This window comes from Aegilops tauschii, chromosome 5 (genome assembly GCF_002575655.3).
Source record: "Aegilops tauschii subsp. strangulata cultivar AL8/78 chromosome 5, Aet v6.0, whole genome shotgun sequence".
In the NCBI taxonomy this organism is placed as follows: Eukaryota; Viridiplantae; Streptophyta; class Magnoliopsida; order Poales; family Poaceae; genus Aegilops; species Aegilops tauschii.
The window spans coordinates 116,065,416-116,086,475 of NC_053039.3; positions in this window are offsets into that span (position 1 = coordinate 116,065,416).

A 21,060-nucleotide genomic window follows, 5' to 3' on the forward strand; every position below is an offset into this window, starting at 1 on the left:
CGGTAAACGGGAGTTGCATAATCTCATAGTCATAGGAAACATACTAAACGATCGTGTGCTAAGCTAACGGAATGGGTCATGTCAATCACATCATTCTCCTAATGATGTGATCCCGTTAATCAAATGACAACACATGTCTATGGCTAGAAAACATAACCATCTTTGATCAACAAGCTAGTCAAGTAGAGGCATACTAGTGACACTCTGTTTTTTCTATGTATTCACACATGTATTATGTTTCCGGTTAATACAATTCTAGCATGAATAATAAACATTTATCATGATATAAAGAAATAAATAATAACTTTATTATTGCCTCTAGGGCATATTTCCTTCAGTCTCCCACTTGCACTAGAGTCAATAATCTAGATTACACAGTAATGATTCTAACACCCATGGAGCCTTGGTGCTGATCATGTTTTGCTCGTGGAAGAGGCTTAGTCAACGGGTCTGCAACATTCAGATCCGTATGTATCTTGCAAATTTCTATGTCTCCCACTTGGACTAGATCACGGATAGAATTGAAGCGTCTCTTGATGTTCTTGGTTCTCTTGTGAAATCTGGATTCTTTCGCCAAGGCAATTGCTCCAGTATTGTCACAAAAGATTTTCATTGGACCCGATGCACTAGGTATGACACCTAGATCGGATATGAACTCCTTCATCCAGACTCCTTCATTTGCTGCTTCCGAAGCAGCTATGTACTCCACTTCACACGTAGATCCCGCCACGACGCTTTGTTTAGAACTGCACCAACTGACAGCTCCACCGTTCAATGTAAACACGTATCCGGTTTGCGATTTAGAATCGTCCGGATCAGTGTCAAAGCTTGCATCAAGGTAACCATTTACGATGAGCTCTTTGTCACCTCCATAAACGAGAAACATATCCTTAGCCCTTTTCAGGTATTTCAGGATGTTCTTGACTGCTGTCCAGTGATCCACTCCTGGATTACTTTGGTACCTCCCTGCTAGACTTATAGCATGGCACACATCAGGTCTGGTACACAGCATTGCATACATGATAGAGCCTATGGCTGAAGCATAGGGAACATCTTTCATCTTCTCTCTATCTTCTGCAGTGGTCGGGCATTGAGTCTTACTCAACTTCACACCTTGTAACACAGGCAAGAACCCTTTCTTTGCTTGATCCATTTTGAACTTCTTCAAAACTTTGTCAAGGTATGCGCTTTGTGAAAGTCCAATTAAGTGTCTTGATCTATCTCTATAGATCTTAATGCCTAATATGTAAGCAGCTTCGCCGAGGTCTTTTATTGAAAAACTCTTATTCAAGTATCCCTTTATGCTATCTAGAAATTCTATATCATTTCCGATCAGCAATATGTCATCCACATATAATATTAGAAATGCTACAGAGCTCCCACTCACTTTCTTGTAAATACAGGCTTCTCCAAAAGTCTGTACAAAACCAAATGCTTTGATCACACTATCAAAGCATTTATTCCAACTCCGAGAGGCTTGCACCAGTCCATAAATGGATCGCTGGAGCTTGCACACTTTGTTAGCTCCCTTTGGATCGATAAAACCTTCTGGTTGCATCATATACAACTCTTCTTCCAGAAACCCGTTCAGGAATGCAGTTTTGACATCCATCTGCCATATTTCATAATCATAAAATGTGGCAATCGCTAACATGATTCGGACAGACTTAAGCATCGCTACGAGTGAGAAGGTCTCATCGTAGTCAATCCTTGAACTTGTCGAAAACCTTTCGCGACAAGTCGAGCTTTGTAGATAGTAACATTACCGTCAGCGTCAGTCTTCTTCTTAAAGATCCATTTATTTTCAAATGCTTGCCGATCATCGGGCAAGTCAACCAAAGTCCACACTTTGTTCTCATACATGGATCCCATCTCAGATTTCATGGCCTCAAGCCATTTTGCGGAATCTGGGCTCACCATCGCTTCTTCATAGTTCATAGGTTCATCATGGTCTAGTAACATGACTTCCAGAACAGGATTACCATACCACTCTGGTGCAGATCTTACTCTGGTTGATCTACGAGGTTCAGTAACAACTTGATCTGAAGTTCCATGATCATCATCATTAACTTCCTCACTAATTGGTGTAGGTGTCACAGGAACAGATTTCTGTGATGGGCTACTTTCTAATAAGGGAGCAGGTACAGTTACCTCATCAAGTTCTACTTTCCTCCCACTCACTTCTTTCGAGAGAAACTCCTTCTCTAGAAAGGATCCATTCTTAGCAACGAATGCCTTGCCTTCGGATCTCTGATAGAAGGTGTACCCAACAGTTTCCTTTGGGTATCCTATGAAGACACATTTCTCCGATTTGGGTTCGAGCTTATCAGGTTGAAGCTTTTTCACATAAGCATCGCAGCCCCAAACTTTCAGAAACGACAACTTTGGTTTCTTGCCAAACCACAGTTCATAAGGCGTCGTCTCAACGGATTTTGATGGTGCCCTATTTAACGTGAATGCGGCCGTCTCTAAAGCATAACCCCAAAACGATAGCGGTAAATCAGTAAGAGACATCATAGATCGCACCATATCTAGTAAAGTACGATTACGACGTTCGGACACACCATTACGCTGTGGTGTTCCGGGTGGCGTGAGTTGCGAAACTATTCCGCATTGTTTCAAATGTAGACCAAACTCGTAACTCAAATATTCTCCACCACGATCAGATCGTAGAAACTTTATTTTCTTGTTACGATGATTTTCAACTTCACTCTAAAATTCTTTGAACTTTTCAAATGTTTCAGACTTATGTTTCATTAAGTAGATATACCCATATCTGCTCAAATCATCTGTGAAGGTGAGAAAATAACGATATCCGCCATGAGCCTCAACATTCATTGGACCACATACATCTGTACGTATGATCTCCAACAAATCTGTTGCTCTCTCCATTGTACCGTTGAATGGCGTTTTAGTCATCTTGCCCATGAGGCACGGTTCGCAAGTACCAAGTGATTCATAATCAAGTGGCTCCAAAAGTCCATCAGTATGGAGTTTCTTCATGCGCTTTACACCGATATGACCCAAACGGTAGTGCCACAAATAGGTTGCACTATCATTATCAACTCTGCATCTTTTGGCTTCAACATTATGAATATGTGTATCACTACTATCGAGATTCATCAAAAATAGACCACTCTTCAAGGGTGCATGACCATAAAAGATATTACTCATATAAATAGAACAACCATTATTCTCTGATTTAAATGAATAACCGTCTCGCATCAAACAAGATCCAGATATAATGTTCATGCTCAACGCTGGCACCAAATAACAATTATTTAGGTCTAAAACTAATCCCGAAGGTAGATGTAGAGGTAGCGTGCCGACAGCGATCACATCGACTTTGGAACCATTTCCCACGCGCATCGTCACCTCGTCCTTGGCCAGTGTTCGCTTAATCCGTAGTCCCTGTTTCGAGTTGCAAATATTAGCAACAGAACCAGTATCACATACCCAGGTGCTACTGCGAGCTCTAGTAAGGTATACATCAATAACATGTATATCACATATACCTTTGTTCACCTTGTCATCCTTCTTATCCACCAAATACTTGGGGCAGTTCCGCTTCCAGTGACTAGTCTGCTTGCAGTAGAAGCACTCAGTTTCAGGCTTAGGTCCAGACTTGGGTTTCTTCTCCTGAGCAGCAACTTGCTTGCTGTTCTTCTTGAAGTTCCCCTTCTTCTTCCCTTTGCCCTTTTTCTTGAAACTAGTGGTCTTGTTGACCATCAACACTTGATGCTCCTTCTTGATTTCTACCTCCGCAGCCTTTAGCATTGCGAAGAGCTCGGGAATCATTTTTTCCATCCCTTGCATATTATAGTTCATCACAAAGCTCTTGTAGCTTGGTGGTAGTGATTGGAGAATTCTGTCAATGACTCTATCATCCAGAAGATTAAGTCCCAGTTGAATGAAGTGATTATTATACCCAGACATCTTGAGTATATGCTCACTGACAGAACTATTCTCCTCCATCTTGCAGCTATAGAAATTATTGGAGACTTCATATCTCTCAATCCGGGCATTTGCTTGAAATATTAAATTCAACTCCTGGAACATCTCATATGCTCCATGACGTTCAAAACGTCGTTGAAGTCCCGGTTCTAAGCCATAAAGCATGGCACACTGAACTATCGAGTAGTCATCAGCTTTGCTCTGCCAGACGTTCATAACATCTGGTGTTGCTCCTGCAGCAGGCCTGGCACCCAGCGGTGCTTCCAGGACGTAATTCTTCTGTGCAGCAATGAGGATAATCCTCAAGTTACGGACCCAGTCCGTGTAATTGCTACCATCATCTTTCAACTTTGCTTTCTCAAGGAACGCATTAAAATTCAACGGAACAACAGCACGGGCCATCTATCTACAATCAACATAGACAAGCAAGATACTATCAGGTACTAAGTTCATGATAAATTTAAGTTCAATTAATCATATTACTTAAGAACTCCCACTTAGAAAGACATCTCTCTAATCCTCTAAGTGATCACGTGATCCAAATCAACTAAACCATAACCGATCATCACGTGAAATGGGGTAGTTTTCAATGGTGAACATCACTATGTTGATCATATCTACTGTATGATTCACGCTCGACCTTTCGGTCTCAGTGTTCTGAGGCCATATCTGCATATGCTAGGCTCGTCAAGTTTAACCTGAGTATTCTGCGTGTGCAAAAACTGGCTTGCACCCGTTGTAGATGGACGTAGAGCTTATCACACCCGATCATCACGTGGTGTCTGGGCACGACGAACTTTGGCAACGGTGCATACTCAGGGAGAACACTTTTATCTTGAAATTTAGTGAGAGATCATCTTACAATGCTACCGTCAATCAAAGCAAGATAAGATGCATAAAAGATAAACATCATATGCAATCAATATAAGTGATATGATATGGCCATCATCATCTTGTGCTTGTGATCTCCATCTCCGAAGCACCTCCATGATCACCATCGTCACCGGTGCGACACCTTGATCTCCATCGTAGCATCGTTGTCGTCTCGCCAATCTTATGCTTCTACGACTATCGCTGCCGCTTAGTGATAAAGTAAAGCATTACAGGGCGATTGCATTGCATACAATAAAGCGACAACCATATGGCTCCTGCCAGTTGCAGATAACTCGGTTACAAAACATGATCATCTCATACAATAAAATTTAGCATCATGTCTTGACCATATCACATCACAACATGCCCTGCAAAAACAAGTTAGACGTCCTCTACTTTGTTGTTGCAAGTTTTACGTGGCTGCTACGGGCTTAGCAAGAACCGTTCTTATCTACGCATCAAAACCACAACGATAGTTTGTCAAGTTGGTGCTGTTTTAACCTTCGCAAGGACCGGGCGTAGCCACACTCGGTTCAACTAAAGTTGGAGAAACTGACACCCGCCAGCCACCTGTGTGCAAAGCACGTCGGTAGAACCAGTCTCGCGTAAGCGTACGCGTAATGTCGGTCCGGGCCGCTTCATCCAACAATACCGCCGAACCAAAGTATGACATGCTGGTAAGCAGTATGATTTATATCGCCCACAACTCACTTGTGTTCTACTCGTGCATATAACATCAACGCATAAAACCTGGCTCGGATGCCACTGTTGGGGAACGTAGTAATTACAAAAAAATTCCTACGCACACGCAAGATCATGGTGATGCATAGCAACAAGAGGGGAGAGTGTTGTCTACGTACCCTCGTAGACCGAAAGCAGAAGCGTTAGCACAACGCGGTTGATGTAGTCGTACGTCTTCACGATCCGACCGATCAAGTACCGAACGTACGGCACCTCCGAGTTCAGCACACGTTCAGCTCGATGACGTCCCTCGAACTGCGATCCAGCCGAGTGTTGAGGGAGAGTTTCGTCAGCACGATGACATGGTGATGATGTCGATGTTCTACCGATGCAGGGCTTCGCCTAAGCACCGCTACAGTATTATCGAGGTGGACTATGGTGGAGGGGGGCACCGCACACGGCTAAGAGATCAATGATCAATTGTTGTGTCCATAGGGTGCCCCCTGCCCCCGTATATAAAGGAGCAAGGGGGGAGGCCGGCCGGCCCTTGCAGGGCGCGCCAGGAGGAGGAGTCCTCCTCCTAGTAGGAGTAGGACTCCCCTCTTTCCTACTCCTACTAGGAGGGGGAAAGGAAGGGGGAGAGGGAGAAGGAAAGGGGGGCGCCCCCCCCTCTCCTAGTCCAATTCGGACCAGAGGGGGAGGGGGCGCGCGGCCCACCCTGGCCGCCCCTCTCTCTCTCCACTAAGGCCCATAAGGCCCATTACTTCTCCCGGGAGGTTCCGGTAACCCTCCCGCACTCCGGTTTTCTCCGAAATCACCCGGAACACTTCCGGTGTCCGAATATAGTCGTCCAATATATCAATCTTTATGTCTCGGCCATTTCGAGACTCCTCGTCATGTCCGTGATCACATCCGGGACTCCGAACAACCTCCGATACATCATAACATATAAACTCATAATAAAACTGTCATCGTAACGTTAAGCGTGCGGACCCTACGGGTTTGAGAACTATGTAGACATGAACGAGACACGTCTCGGTCAATAACCAATAGCGGAACCTGGATGCTCATATTGGCTCCTACATATTCTACGAAGATCTTTATCGGTCAGACCGCATAACAACATACGTTGTTCCCTTTGTCATCGGTATGTTACTTGCCCGAGATTCGATCATCGGTATCTCAATACCTAGTTCAATCTCGTTACTAGCAAGTCTCTTTACTTGTTCTGTAATACATCATCTCGCAACTAACTCATTAGTTACAATGCTTGCAAGGCTTAAGTGATGTGCATTACCGAGAGGGCCCAGAGATACCTCTCCGACAATCGGAGTGACAAATCCTAATCTTGAAATACGCCAACCCAACATGTACCTATGGAGACACCTGTAGAGCACCTTTATAATCACCCAGTTACGTTGTGACGTTTGGTAGCACACAAAGTGTTCCTCCGGTAAACGGGAGTTGCATAATCTCATAGTCATAGGAACATGTATAAGTCATGAAGAAAGCAATAGCAACATACTAAACGATCGTGTGCTAAGCTAACGGAATGGGTCATGTCAATCACATCATTCTCCTAATGATGTGATCCCGTTAATCAAATGACAACACATGTCTATGGCTAGGAAACATAACCATCTTTGATCAACAAGCTAGTCAAGTAGAGGCATACTAGTGACACTCTATTTTTTCTATGTATTCACACATGTATTATGTTTCCGGTTAATACAATTCTAGCATGAATAATAAACATTTATCATGATATAAGGAAATAAATAATAACTTTATTATTGCCTCTAGGGCATATTTCCTTCAAGTCCACCATATCTACATATGGATTGAGTAAGATCCTTCAAGTAAGCTGTCATTGTTGCAAGCAATAAAAATTGCTCTCTAAATATGTATGATCTATTAGTGTGGAGAAAATAATCTTTATACGAGCTTGTGATATGGAAGAAATAAAAGCGACGGACTACATAATAAAGGTCCCTATCACAAGTGGCAATATAAAGTGACGTTTTTTTGCATTAAGATTTTGTGCATCCAACCATAAAAGCACATGACAACCTCTGCTTCCCTCTGCGAAGGGCCTATCTTTTATTTTTGTCTTATACCTTATACAAGAGTCATGGTGATCTTCACCTTTCCTTTTTACACTTTATCCTTTGGCAAGCACTATGTGTTGGAAAGATCCTGATATATATATATATAAATATAATATATTATATATATATATATATCCAATTAGATGTAGGTTTTCATATAGCATTGTTGTTGACGTTACCCTTGAGGTAAAAGGTTGGGAGGCAAAACTATAAGCCCCTATCTTTCTCTGTGTCCGATTAAAACTTCATACCCATAAGTATTGCATGAGTGTTAGCAATTGTGAAAGACTAAATGTTACTTGAGTATGTGGACCTGCTGAAAAGCTCTTATATTGACTCTTTCCGATGTTATGATAAATTGCAATTGCTTCAATGACTGAGATTATAGTTTGCTAGTTTTTCAATGAAGTTTCTGATTCATACTTTACATTGTGAATAGATTGTTACTTCAACATAAGAAATCATATGTTAATATATATATATATATATATGTTGCTATTCTAAGAATGATCATGATGCCCTCATGTCCGTATTTTATTTTATCGATACCTCTATCTGTAAAGATGTGGACATATTTTTTGATATCGGCTTCCGCTTGAGGACAAGCGAGGTCTAAGGTTGGGGGAGTTGATACGTCCGTTTTGCATCATGCTTTTATATCGATATTTATTGCATTATGGGCTGTTATTACACATTATGTCACAATGCTTATGCCTTTTCTCTCTTATTTTACAAGGTTTACATGAAGAGGGAGAATGCCGGCAGCTGGAATTCTAGGCTGGAAAAGGAGCAAATATTAGAGACCTTTTCTGCACAACCCCAAAAGTCCTGAAACTCCACGAAAGTCAGTTTTGGAATATAATAAAAATATTGGGCTAAGAAAGCACCAGAGGAGGGGCACCCACTGTCCACGAGGGTGGAGGGCGCGCCCTACCCCCCTGGGCGCACCCCCTGCCTCGTGGGCCACCTGGAAGCCCCCCGATGCCCATCTTCTGGTATAAGGTGTCTTTTGCCCTGGAAAACATCATAAGGAAGCTTTCGGGACGAAGCGCCGCCATCTCGAGGCGGAACCTTGGCGAAACCAATCTAGGGCTCCGGTGGAGCTGTTTTGCTGGGGAAACATCCCTCCGGAAGGGGGAAATCGTCACCATCGTCATCACCATAGATCCTCTCATCGAGAGGGGGTCAATCTCCATCAACATCTTCACCAGCACCATCTCCTCTCAAACCCTAGTTCATCTCTTGTATCCGATCTTTGTCTCAAAACCTCAGATTGTACCTGTGGGTTGCTAGTAGTGTTGATTACTCCTTGTAGTTGATGCTAGTTGTTTTATTCGGTGGAAGATTATATGTTCAGATCCTTTATGCACATTAATACCCCTCTGATTATGAACATGAATATGATTTGTGAGTAGTTACGTTTGTTCCTAAGGACATGGGAGAAGTCTTGTCATAAGTAGTCATGTGGTATTCGTTCGACATTTTGATGAGATGTATGTTGTCTTTCCTCTAGTGGTGTTATGTGAACGTCGACTACATGACACTTCACCATTGTTTGGGCCTAGGGGAAGGCATTGGGAAGTAAAAAGTAGATGATGGGTTGCTAGAGTGACAGAAGCTTAAACCCTAGTTTATGTGTTGCTTTGTAAGGGACTGATTTGGATCCATATGTTTCATGCTATGGTTAGGTTTACCTTAATTCTTCTTTCGTAGTTGCGGATGCTTGCGAGGGGGGTTAATCATAAGTGGTATGCTTGTCCAAGGAAGGGCAGTACCCAAGCACTGGTCCACCCACATATCAAATTATCAAAGTAACGAATGTGAATCATATGAGCATGATGAAAACTAGCTTGACGATAATTCCCATGTGTCCTCGGGAGCGCTTTCCTTTATATAAGAGTTTGTCCAGGCTTGTCCTTTGCTACAAAAAGGATTGGGCCACCTTGCTGCACCTTGTTTACTTTTGTTACTTGTTACCCGTTATGAATTACCTTATCATAAAACTATCTGTTACCAATAATTTCAGTGCTTGCAGAGAATACCTTACTGAAAACTGCTTGTCATTTCCTTCTGCTCCTCATTGGGTTCGACACTCTTACTTATCGAAAGGACTACGATAGATCCCCTATACTTGTGGGTCATGAATGACAAAGGGAACAAAGTATGTTGTTATGCGGTTTGACCGGTAAAGATCTTCGTAGAATATGTGGGAGCCAATATGAGCATCCAGGTTCCGCTATTGGTTATTGACCGGAGAGGTGTCTCGGTCATGTCTACATAGTTCTCGAACCCGTAGGGTCCGCACGCTTAACGTTCAATGACGATTTCTATTATGAGTTATGTGATCTGATGACCGAAGTTTGTTCATAGTCCCGGATGAGATCACAGACATAACGATGAGTCTCGAAATGGTTGAGAGGTAAAGATTGATATATTGGAAGGTAGTATTCGGACACCGGAAGGGTTCTGGAGTGTATCGGGTACATACGAGAGTACCGGAGGGGTTACCGGAACCCCCCGGGGAAAGATATGGGCCTTATGGGCCATAGGAGGGAGGCTAACCAGCCCACAAGGGGCTGGTGCGCCCCCCCCCCCACAAGGGAGGAGGCCAAATTGGACTTGGGATGGGGGCGCCACCCCCCTTTCCTTCTCCTACTCCCTCTCCTTCCCCTTTTCCCCCTCCGGTAGAAGGAAAAAAGGGTGGGGCTGAATCCTACTAGGACTGGAGTCATAGTAGGACTCCCCTCTCCTGGGCGCGCCCCTTGTTGGCCGGCCTCCTCCTCCCCTCCTTTATATATGGGGGCAGGAGCACCCCAAACACACAACAGACAATTGTCTTAGCCGTGTGCGGTGCCCCCCTCCACAGTTACACACCTCGGTCATATCGTCGTAGTGCTTAGGTGAAGCCCTGCGCCGGTAACTTCATCATCACCGTCACCACGCCGTCATGCTGACGGAACTCTCCCTCGTCCTCAACTGGATCAAGAGATCGAGGGACGTCATCGAGCTGAACGTGTGCTGAACACGGAGGTGCCATACGTTTGGTACTTGGATCGGTTGGATCGCGAAGACGTTCGACTACATCAACCGCGTTACTAAATGCTTCTGCTTTCGGTCTACGAGGGTACGTGGACACACTCTCCCCGCTCGTTGCTATGCTTCTCCTAGATAGATCTTGCGTGATCGTAGGAAAAAAATTGAAATACTACGTTCCCCAGCAATGGTATCAGAGCCAGGTCTATGCGTAGATGTTATATGCACGAGTATAACACAAAGAGTTGTAGGCGATAATAGTCATACTGCTTACCAGCGACCTCTTACTTTGATTCGGCGGTATTGTTGGATGAAGCGGCCCGACGGACATTACATGACCACGTTCATGAGACTGGTTCTACCGACGTGCTTTGCACACAGGTGGCTGGCGGGTGTCTGTTTCTCCAACTTTAGTTGAATCGAGTTTGACTATGCCCGGTCCTTGTTGAAGGTTAAAATAGCACACTTGACGAAAAATCATTGTGGTTTTGATGCGTAGGTAAGAACGGTTCTTGCTAGAAGCCCGTAGCAGCCACGTAAAACTTGCAACAAAAAAGTAGAGGACGTCTAACTTGTTTTTGCAGGGCATGTTGTGATGTGCTATGGTCAAGACGTGATGAGATATAAATTGTTGTATGAGATGATCATGTTTTGTTAAAGTTATCGGCAACTGGCAGGAGCCTTATGGTTGTCTCTTTATTGCATAAGATGCAAGCGCCATATAATTGATTTACTTTATCGCTATGCGATAGCAATAGTTGCAAAAGCAATAGTTGGCGAGACAACCATGTGATGACACGTTGATAAAGATCAAGATGATGGAGATCATGGTGTCATGCCGGTGACGATGGAGATCATGACGGTACTTTGGAGATGGAGATCAAAGGCACAAGATGATGATGGTCATATCATGTCACATATTTTTGCATGTGATGTTTATCTTTTATGCATCTTATTTTGATTAGTATGACGGTAGCATTATGAGATGATTCCTTACTAAAATTTCAAGGTATAAGTGTTCTCCCTGAGTATGCACCGTTGCGACAGTTCTTCGTGCTGAGACACCACGTGAAGATCGGGTGTGATAAGCTCTACGTTCACATACAGCGGGTGCAAGCCAGTTTTGCACACGCAGAATACTCGGGTTAAACTTGACGAGCCTAGCATATGCAGATATAGCCTCGGAACATTGAGACCGAAAGGTCGAGCGTGAATCATATAGTAGATATGATCAACATAGTGATGTTCACCATTGAAAACTACTCCATCTCACGTGATTATCGGAAATGGTTTAGTTGATATGGATCACGTGATCATTTAGATGACTGGAGGGATGTCTATCTAAGTGGGAGTTCTTAAGTAATATGATTAATTGAACTTTAATTTATCATGAACTTAGTACCTGATAGTTTTTGCATATCTATGTTGTAGATCAATAGCTCGCGTATAGCTCCCCTCCTTTATTTTTGATATGTTTCTAGAGAAAAATAAGTTGAAAGATGATAGTAGCAATGGTGCGGACTGGGTCCGTGATCTGAGGATTATCCTCATTGCTGCATATAAGAATTATGTCCTTAATGCACCGCTAGGTGACGGACCTATTGCAGGAGCAGATGCAGACGTTATGAACGTTTGACAAGCTCGGTATGATGACTACTTGATAGTTTAGTGTGCCATGCTTTACGGATTAGAACCGGGACTTCAAAAACATTTTGAACGCCACGGAGCATATCAGATGTTCCAAGAGTTGAAATTGGTATTTCAGACTCATGCCCGAGTCGAGAGGTATGAGACCTCTGACAAGTATTTTTGCCTACAAGATGGAGGAGAATAGCTCAACCAGTGAGCATGTGCTCAGAATGTCTGAGTACTACAATCGCTTAAATCAAGTGGGAGTTAATCTTCCAAATAAGATAGTTATTGACAGAAGTTCTCTAGTCACTATCACCAAGTTACTGGAACTTCGTGATGAACTATAATATGCAAGGGATGACGAAAACAATTCCCCGAGCTCTCCGCGATGCTGAAATCGGCGAAGGCAGAAATCAAGAAAAGCATCAAGTGTTGATGGTTGACAAGACCACTAGTTTCAAGTAAAAGGGCAAGGGCAAGAAAGGGAACTTAAAGAAGAATGACAAGCAAGTTGCCACTCCCATGAAGAAGCCCAAAGCTAGACCCAAGCCTGAAACTGAGTGCTTCTACTGCAAAGGAAATGGTCACTGGAAGTGGAACTGCCCTAGATACTTGGCGGATAAGAAGGATGGCAAAGTGAACAAAGGTATATTTGATATACATGTTATTGATGTGTACTTTACTATTGTTTATAGCAATCCCTCGGTATTTGATACTGGTTCAGTTACTAAGAGTAGTAACACGAAAACAGGAGTTGAAAGATAAACAGAGACTAGTTAAGGACGAGGTGACGATGTGTATTGGAAATGATTCCAAGGTTGATAAGATCACCATCACACACTCCTTTTACCTTCGGGATTAGTGTTGAACCTAAAATAAATGTTATTTGGTATTTGCGTTGAGCATGAATATGATTGGATCACGTTTCTTGCAATACGGTTATTCATTTAAGTCAAAGAATAATTGTTGTTCTGTTTACATGAGTAAAACCTTCTATGGTCATACACTTAATATAAATGGTTTATTGAATCTCGATCGTAGTGATACACATCTATATATCCTAAATAGTTGATCCCCACTACTACTAATTCTCTTAGCATGCAGGCTATCCACGTCATCAAGTAGGTCCCACCTGTAAAATCTCGAACTAGTCATCGAAGCTTCCTGCCGACATCTCCGTTCCGCATCGGGCTACACCTACATGTTCCATTCCTGCGTGGCACATGTGGCCTGCTGCAAATACAAGGTTGCTGGCCCATCTGCCAATACATGCCCTAAGAGAGGCCCACGCAAACATAATTGCTTTATTATTATTATAATTCATTCAATAGAAAAATCTGAGCAGCCAGTCGTCTCCCTAATTACTCCCCAGTCCCCGCTGAATCGATTGATTTTGCACAACTCTCTTTGCATTCTACACCAGATCCTTTTCATCTTCTCCACTAAGAAAACGCAAGAGTAATAGATGGAGTTAACCTCCCTTATAAGGAATAGATCTGCTCCATTCCCGTGGTCTTCCGCCATAACCAACGCCCCTGCTCTAGGTAGTCAGGTTTTGCCCTCAGAAAATCAGTTGGCTCGAGGGATGGATCTAAACCCCTGTTGACACCCGTTGTACCGCCCCCATGTCATTACAACTATCATTTTGGACAGGGTGATAAATCACAGAATCGGGAGGAGACGTCGACTCGAAGCTTCCCCAAGCACCGGCGAAACGCATCATGACGCTATGCCTACAGGTCGCTGTCTACGCGCTCTTCGGCCAAAGTTCCAGTACCATCTCTGGCCGATGCCCAATAGATCAAGAACAAGTCCCCCTAATTTATTTCCTTCGACATGGACAAGTACCAGGTAACTATGTAAATCCCTGATTATATCTCGCAATTTAACCTCGCCGTGTTGTTGATTTTGCTTACTGCATGTCTGTTTCTGCTAAGTTATATTACTGCATGTCTGTTCCTTTTGTGATCTGATGATACATGTAAGCATGCATGCAATTTCATTATCATTTTCTTTTAATAGATCCTGTTAACATCATTCAGATAATTGTTGTACTAAGTAGATGTGTCCTGATTTTCTTTCCATTCTTTCAGTTTTGGTGGAGCAGACACCGCGATTTGAAAGGTCAGAAAACATGCCATTTTAATTGCTTATTTCCTCCTTTGGAGATTTAGTCTAATACAAGCTTCTGCGTCAGTTTTCTCTTTTAGAAACCAGCTTTCGGGGTTTACAGAAAACATTCGGTGGTTCATTTGCAAGTCTCATAGTCGGTGCTCTGATTCTGTCATCTTTTTTGGAGTTAATTTTTGCATATGTATTGTGTTATTATCAGGAACATTTTACCTAACATGTTTCGAATCATCACTTAATCTTTGTATACATCTTGCTAGATTATGTAATCCATTGAGTGTATATTATATCTTTTTTTTAAGATTCTTTATATAACAACATGGTTGTTCCAAATGGTTCCGCAGCAACGCGCGGGGAATCTTCTAGTATTCATAATATTGATGCCAAAAGATGCAAAGTTGATAATGATAGTGCAACATACTTGTGGCACTGCCGTTTAGTCATATTGGTGTAAAGCACATGAAAAAACTCCATGCAGATGGACTTTTGGAATCACTTGATTATGACTCACTTGATGCTTGCGGACCATGCCTCATGGGCAAGATGACTAAGACTCCGTTCTCCGGAACAATGGCGCGAGCAACAGACTTGTTGGAAATAATACATACTGATGTATGCGGTCCGATGAGTGTTGAGGCTCGCGGCGGGTATCGTTATTTTCTGACCTTCACAGATGATTTGAGCAGATATGGGTATATCTACTTGATGAAACATAAGTATGAAACATTTGAAAAGTTCAAAGAATTTCAGAGTGAAGTGGAGAATCATCGTAATAAGAAAAAAAAAGTTTCTACAATCTGATCACGGAGGCGAATATTTGAGTTACGAGTTTGGCCTTCATTTAAAACAATGTGGAATAGTTTCACAACTCACGCCACCTGGAACACCATAGCGTAATGGTGTGTCCGAATGTCGTAACCGTACTTTCTTGGAAATGGTGCGATCTATGATGTCTCTTACCGATTTACCACTATCGTTTTGGGGTTGTGCTTTAGAGACACTTGCATTCACATTAAATAGGGCACCATCTAAATCCGTTGAGACGACACCGTATGAACTGTGGTTTGGCAAGAAACCTAAGCTGTCATTTCTTAAAGTTTGAGGTTGCGATGCTTATGTGAAAAAGTTTCAGCCTGATAAGCTCAAACCCAAATCGGAGAAGTGCGTCTTCATAGGATACCCAAAAGAAACTGTTGGGTACACCTTCTATCACAGATCCGAAGGCAAGATCTTTGTTGCTAAGAGTGGATCCTTTCTAGAGAAGGAGTTTCTCTCGAAAGAAGTGAGTGGGAGGAAAGCAGAACTTGATGAGGTAATTTTACCTTCTCTCGAATTGGAAAGTAGCTCATCACTGAAATCAGTTCCAGTGATGCCTACACCAATTAGTGAGGAAGTTAATGATGATGATCATGAAACTTCAGATCAAGTTACTACCAAACCTCGTAGGTCAACTAGAGTACGATCCGCACCAGAGTGGTACGGTAATCCTGTTCTGGAAGTCATGTTGCTAGACCATGATGAACCTACGAACTATGAGGAAGCGATGATGAGCCCAGATTCCGACAGATGGCTTGAGGCCATGAAATCTGAGATAGAATCAATGTATGAGAACAAAGTGTGGACTTTGGTGGACTTGACCAATGATCGGCAAGCCATTGAGAATAAATGGATCTTCAAGAGGAAGATGGACGCTGATAGTAGTGTTACTATCTACAAAGCTCGACTTGTCGAAAAGGGTTTTTGACAAATTCAAGTGTTGACTACGATGAGATTTTCTCACTCGTATCGATGCTTAAAGTCTGTCCGAATCATGTTAGCAATTGCCACATTTGATGAAATCTGACAAATGGATATCAAAACTGCATTCCTTAATGGATTTATTAAAGAAGAGTTGTATATGATACAACTAGAAGGTTTTGTCAATCCTAAAGGTGCTAACAAAATGTGCAAGCTCCAATGATCCATCTATGGACTGGTGCAAGCATCTCGGAGTTGGAATATATGCTTTGATAAGTTGATCAAAGCATATAGTTTTATACAGACATGCGATGAAGCCTGTATTTACAAGAAAGTGAGTGGGTGCACTATAGCCACTGGTATGCGTCGGTCCTAAACAAACGGTTTTTAACCCCTTTCCGCGACAGCATTTGGAACCGTCGCCAAGTGAGTGTGGGCGATAGGGGGGGTCCTTCCCACACGACCCAGAAACCGTCGGGGATATGTCCTCCTGGCACACACGTTCGGCAAAATGAGGCCGTGTGCGACCAGCGAGCACTCAAATACGAAAATACGTATAGTAGAGCTAAAAAATACAATTATATGGCGAAATTGTTTCCGGTAGCAAGTACATCCCACACAGTCAGTCCCTGCTAAACGTTTCCGTTCGTATGCACATCCCACACAGTCGCTCCAAGGAAAACGTTTTCGTTCACAGGTACATCACACACAATTTTTCCCGTTAAATCGTTTACGTTATTGAATGTATCACACACGGTCCATAGAAGAAACTGTGTGGCAAAGGTTGTCCATCACACACAGTTTTTATGTGGTAAACGTTTGCGCAAGGTGGCCTAACGCAAACAGTTTTCAAGAGAAAGTCGTGTGTGATTGTTCATTGATCCAACACGGTTCATTCCTAGAAACTGTGTGCGTTGCCTGAGGTCATCGCCCACGGTATTTTTTCAACAACCGTTTGCAATAGCAAAACACAATTAGCAGGCTAATTCGCCATTAACAGGCTAATTATCCGATTATTCATAATCCATTTATTAATCTAATTGACATTTCATATTAAGCACACAACATATTTCATTTCCATATTAAGGAAGCAGAATTTCATAATTGAAATACATCAGAGTACAACATGATATAGCTTTAGCACTCAGCTACCCCATTACACAACTGCACCAGCAGCAAGTTCCACATGCAACATGTAGAACCTTTCGAAATTAGTAGCATAGACGGTATATAGACAGATGCATCTCATCTGGAAAACTGCTGAAGTGGAAGGCGAATATTGAGCCTTCATTCATGTTGAAGGTCTTTGCAACTTTAGGCCAGTGCCTGTGGATGATTGACCGTCCGTCCTTCGTCCTCTTCAGGAACACTTCAATATTGAACCATGGGTGTTGTATGAAAACCTTCCTCGCCTCCTGGCCATAGAGGTGGTTTGAGAGGTAATCATCAGTGAACTGCTTTGGAAAGGCCTGAAAACAAGGATGTGCATAAATATCTTCTCTATATTGGAAATGGGGCAAAGGAATAAAAAAAGGCAAGGTATAATAGTTAGTACCATCTTGTAGTGAACTGATGTCTTCTTCATTGTGCAGATAAAGATCTTGTTGTTTTTTGTCACTAATTTCTTTATCCTAACAATCTTTCTGAGTTTCTTGATTTGATTGATATTCATGGACAACTCATTTCCCCATATGCAAAAAGGGTCGAACAGTGGGTCAAAACCTCTGATAGCAAGACCTACATGTACAAGACCAAATTGTTAAAAACCAAAATATTAGAATGGTTCCTGCAATTGCACAATAATGTGCTATTAGACAACGGACCATGCACGTGCTAACCTCGATTGTAAACCTCAGTGCTTCCCATTGTTTCCCTACAACACATATAAGGTAGTTAGTCATCAGGTTAAGTAAGGGTTCGCATGCTATCAGTAAAATATGTTGATGAAAAATAAGCACATTGCAGATTCATCAGATTAATTGAAGCCACACAGAAAACCCATTTGCCCCAACCAAGCATGATTAAGAACTAGGAAATATAGCACTTGTATATATAACATACTCCTAATAGAAGATCAGAGAGTTAACCAAACAGTTAACTACAACCAATTGTAGCAATTGTATTTGTTTCTCATGTATTTACTACAGCCAAATTCAATTTATTCCTCACATGGTATACAATAACAGAATGCACCCACAATTTTGTAAAGATAAATTCGATTTATTTCTCACATGGAAGACAATACAAAATTGCAGCCTGAAGAATTGAACATCACATTTGCAGAATTGAACCAAACAGTTAACTGAAGACGACAACTAATTAACAAAACAGTTAATAAGTGAGCACCACACTGCACGACATATAGAACATATACACTAGAGCAACAGATTGCATGGTGAAATTAGATAGCACAATTCACTAGAATTTGTGAAGGAAAGGCAGGAGCAGCACATGCAACGGGTAAACCGAGCATGCTTAACCGGCATAGCTAGCAATTGGCAAGGTGCTCCTTCAAGATCTGGGGGTCGGCACGAATGGCAGCCATCGCGACCTCATCCGCGCGTGCGACCGCGATTTGCTTCTCCGCTGCCAAATGCTTCGTGAGGTCCTGGCTATACTGCGTGCACCATGGCTTAGGCCGGCGCTTTTTTGGTGGAGGGGTTGGCGATTTGGGTGGAAGGTGTCGCGCTTGCGCCGGCGGTCGGGGCATGTGGGATGTGGAAGGAGGAGGAGGATGGGGGTCGGGTGTGGATTACCTGCCTGGATAGAGGAGGTCGAGCAGCGTGAAGGAGGGTCGCCGGCGAGGAGGCGGCGGCTCTGCAAGCAAGGAGTGAAGGTTTCAACTTGGAAAGGAAGGCGGAAAGAGGGGAAATGTAGCTTTTGGTAACGGGGAGGGGGCGGGGAGGTAGATATTTCTGCGGAAGCCGAAAATTTGGAATCGCTTCAGCCAAAAAACTGACGCGCAAAGTGTCACCAGACACGGTCCCTTATTCAGAACTGTGTACGATATGTGGACATCACAAACGATTCAGATAGCTTAAACCGTGTGTGATGAGTTTGAACGTCAAAAGTTTTGGTTCAAATTTCCATGGTTACAGTGGTCATCCATGTCATTGCATAATTTGGGTACACAAAGGAGACTACAGCACACCCACACTTCTTAATCGAGCAGGTTTAGCAATTAAATAGAGCTAGCTGACCTAAACATTACTCTAACAAATTAAAGACCGGCGCTCTTAATTAAACAAAACAAAGAGTACTACTACGGCTGGTGCTCGTCGATCTCCGCCGCCGCCTCCATGTCCAGCTCGCGCCCGACAGTCTCCTGGGGAAGGGGCTCCATGGCATCCATCCCACCATACTCGGCAAGCATCTCACGATCCGCGTCCGCCATCTCTTTGGAAAAGACCGCCACGAGCTGGGCGTGGGAGGACGCGAGCTGGGCTTGGATGGGCTCCATCGTCGCAAGGTATGCGGCAGAGGAACGGACGGCTACTCGAACGCTCTCAGCGATTGCCAGCTCTTCGGTCGTGGGTTGCCGACCGTTGTCGGAGAAGCTTCGTTCGATTTGTGCGGTGACCGCCAGGAGCTGGGTGTGGGCGGCCTCGATATGGTCGTGGGCGGCCTGCATCAGGGCTAAGGCCGCCGCTGCGAAACGGACAGCAGTCGTGCCGCTCTCGCCAGTTGCTATCCCCGAGGCAGATGTGTTGCCGCCACCTGAGAAGCAATAGCGGTCGTTTGGGCTGCCTTTGCTGCCCGGTCGCAAATTGCGGCCGCGCTCATGCACCCTGTTAGCACGCGCAAGGGGGCTGCGGCCGCGCTCTCGCTAGAGTGGGCCACCGAAGTTGCCCTCACGACGCGAGTCCACGTGCCCATCTTTCACCGGTGATGATTGAACAGTGAAATGATATTTGGGGAGCGAGCTGGTGTGCTTGAGACGCCGGTTGTTGACTGTAGCCGACGCACCTTCTCGCGTAAGCCATAGGCGTACTATACACCGACGGTGCTCCAAGATATTTTGTACTACATCTCACACGGTTGCTGATAATAAACTGTGTGCGATCTACTTGATTTTTCATCTTGATTTGAATTACATAATGGGGTCACAGCGGCAATGGACAGTGTTTGAATTCCTAGACCTTTTATCTGGAGTGAACATGCAACTATATGTGTGTCGTAAAAGAATTGGAATTATTCAGGGTTTGTTTGAACATTTTATAAATTAAATTGGTTTTCTAGCCATTTCAGGTGAACAATTCAAATTTAAACTACATGCACATGCTCCAGTGCATATAAATTGATTGAAAAATCAAATATGTGTCCTTGGTGCATGCTTAGGTCCCATACAAGAAATGGGAATGAATTTCAAACACCAGGGCACCGTTGATTGCCGGCAAAACATTGAGATGCCTGGTTTTTAAATTCTAGTAAATCCAAAACTCGTCTGAAAATCATGAAACTTGGCATGCTATCATGGAGCGGCATCAACGTGTCGTGGTACAAATTTTGTCCCATTTGGGGCAGGTTTGGGTATATACTTCTCACAAACCGGAGCTTCTCAGAACAAGCATGATGGTTTTCGGTAGGGAACGTCCCACCCTTGGGGACGAAATGATATCCATTGCCTCTTATTGCTTTCAAAATTTTTTCTCGTGTCAACATAGAACAACAGGAGTGTTGTGTGAATTTTTGTGATTTTTTGGGGTTCGTTTGGACATTTTTATGCATTAACTGAGTTTTCAATGCATTTTATGTGCATAATTCAAATTTGAACTAGTGCATATAAATTGGTTGAAAAATCAAATCTATGTCCTTGGGTGCATGCTTAGGTCCCATGCACGAAATGGGAATGAATTTCAAACACCGGGGCACCGTTGATTGCCGGCAAAATATTGAGATGCCTGGTTTTTAA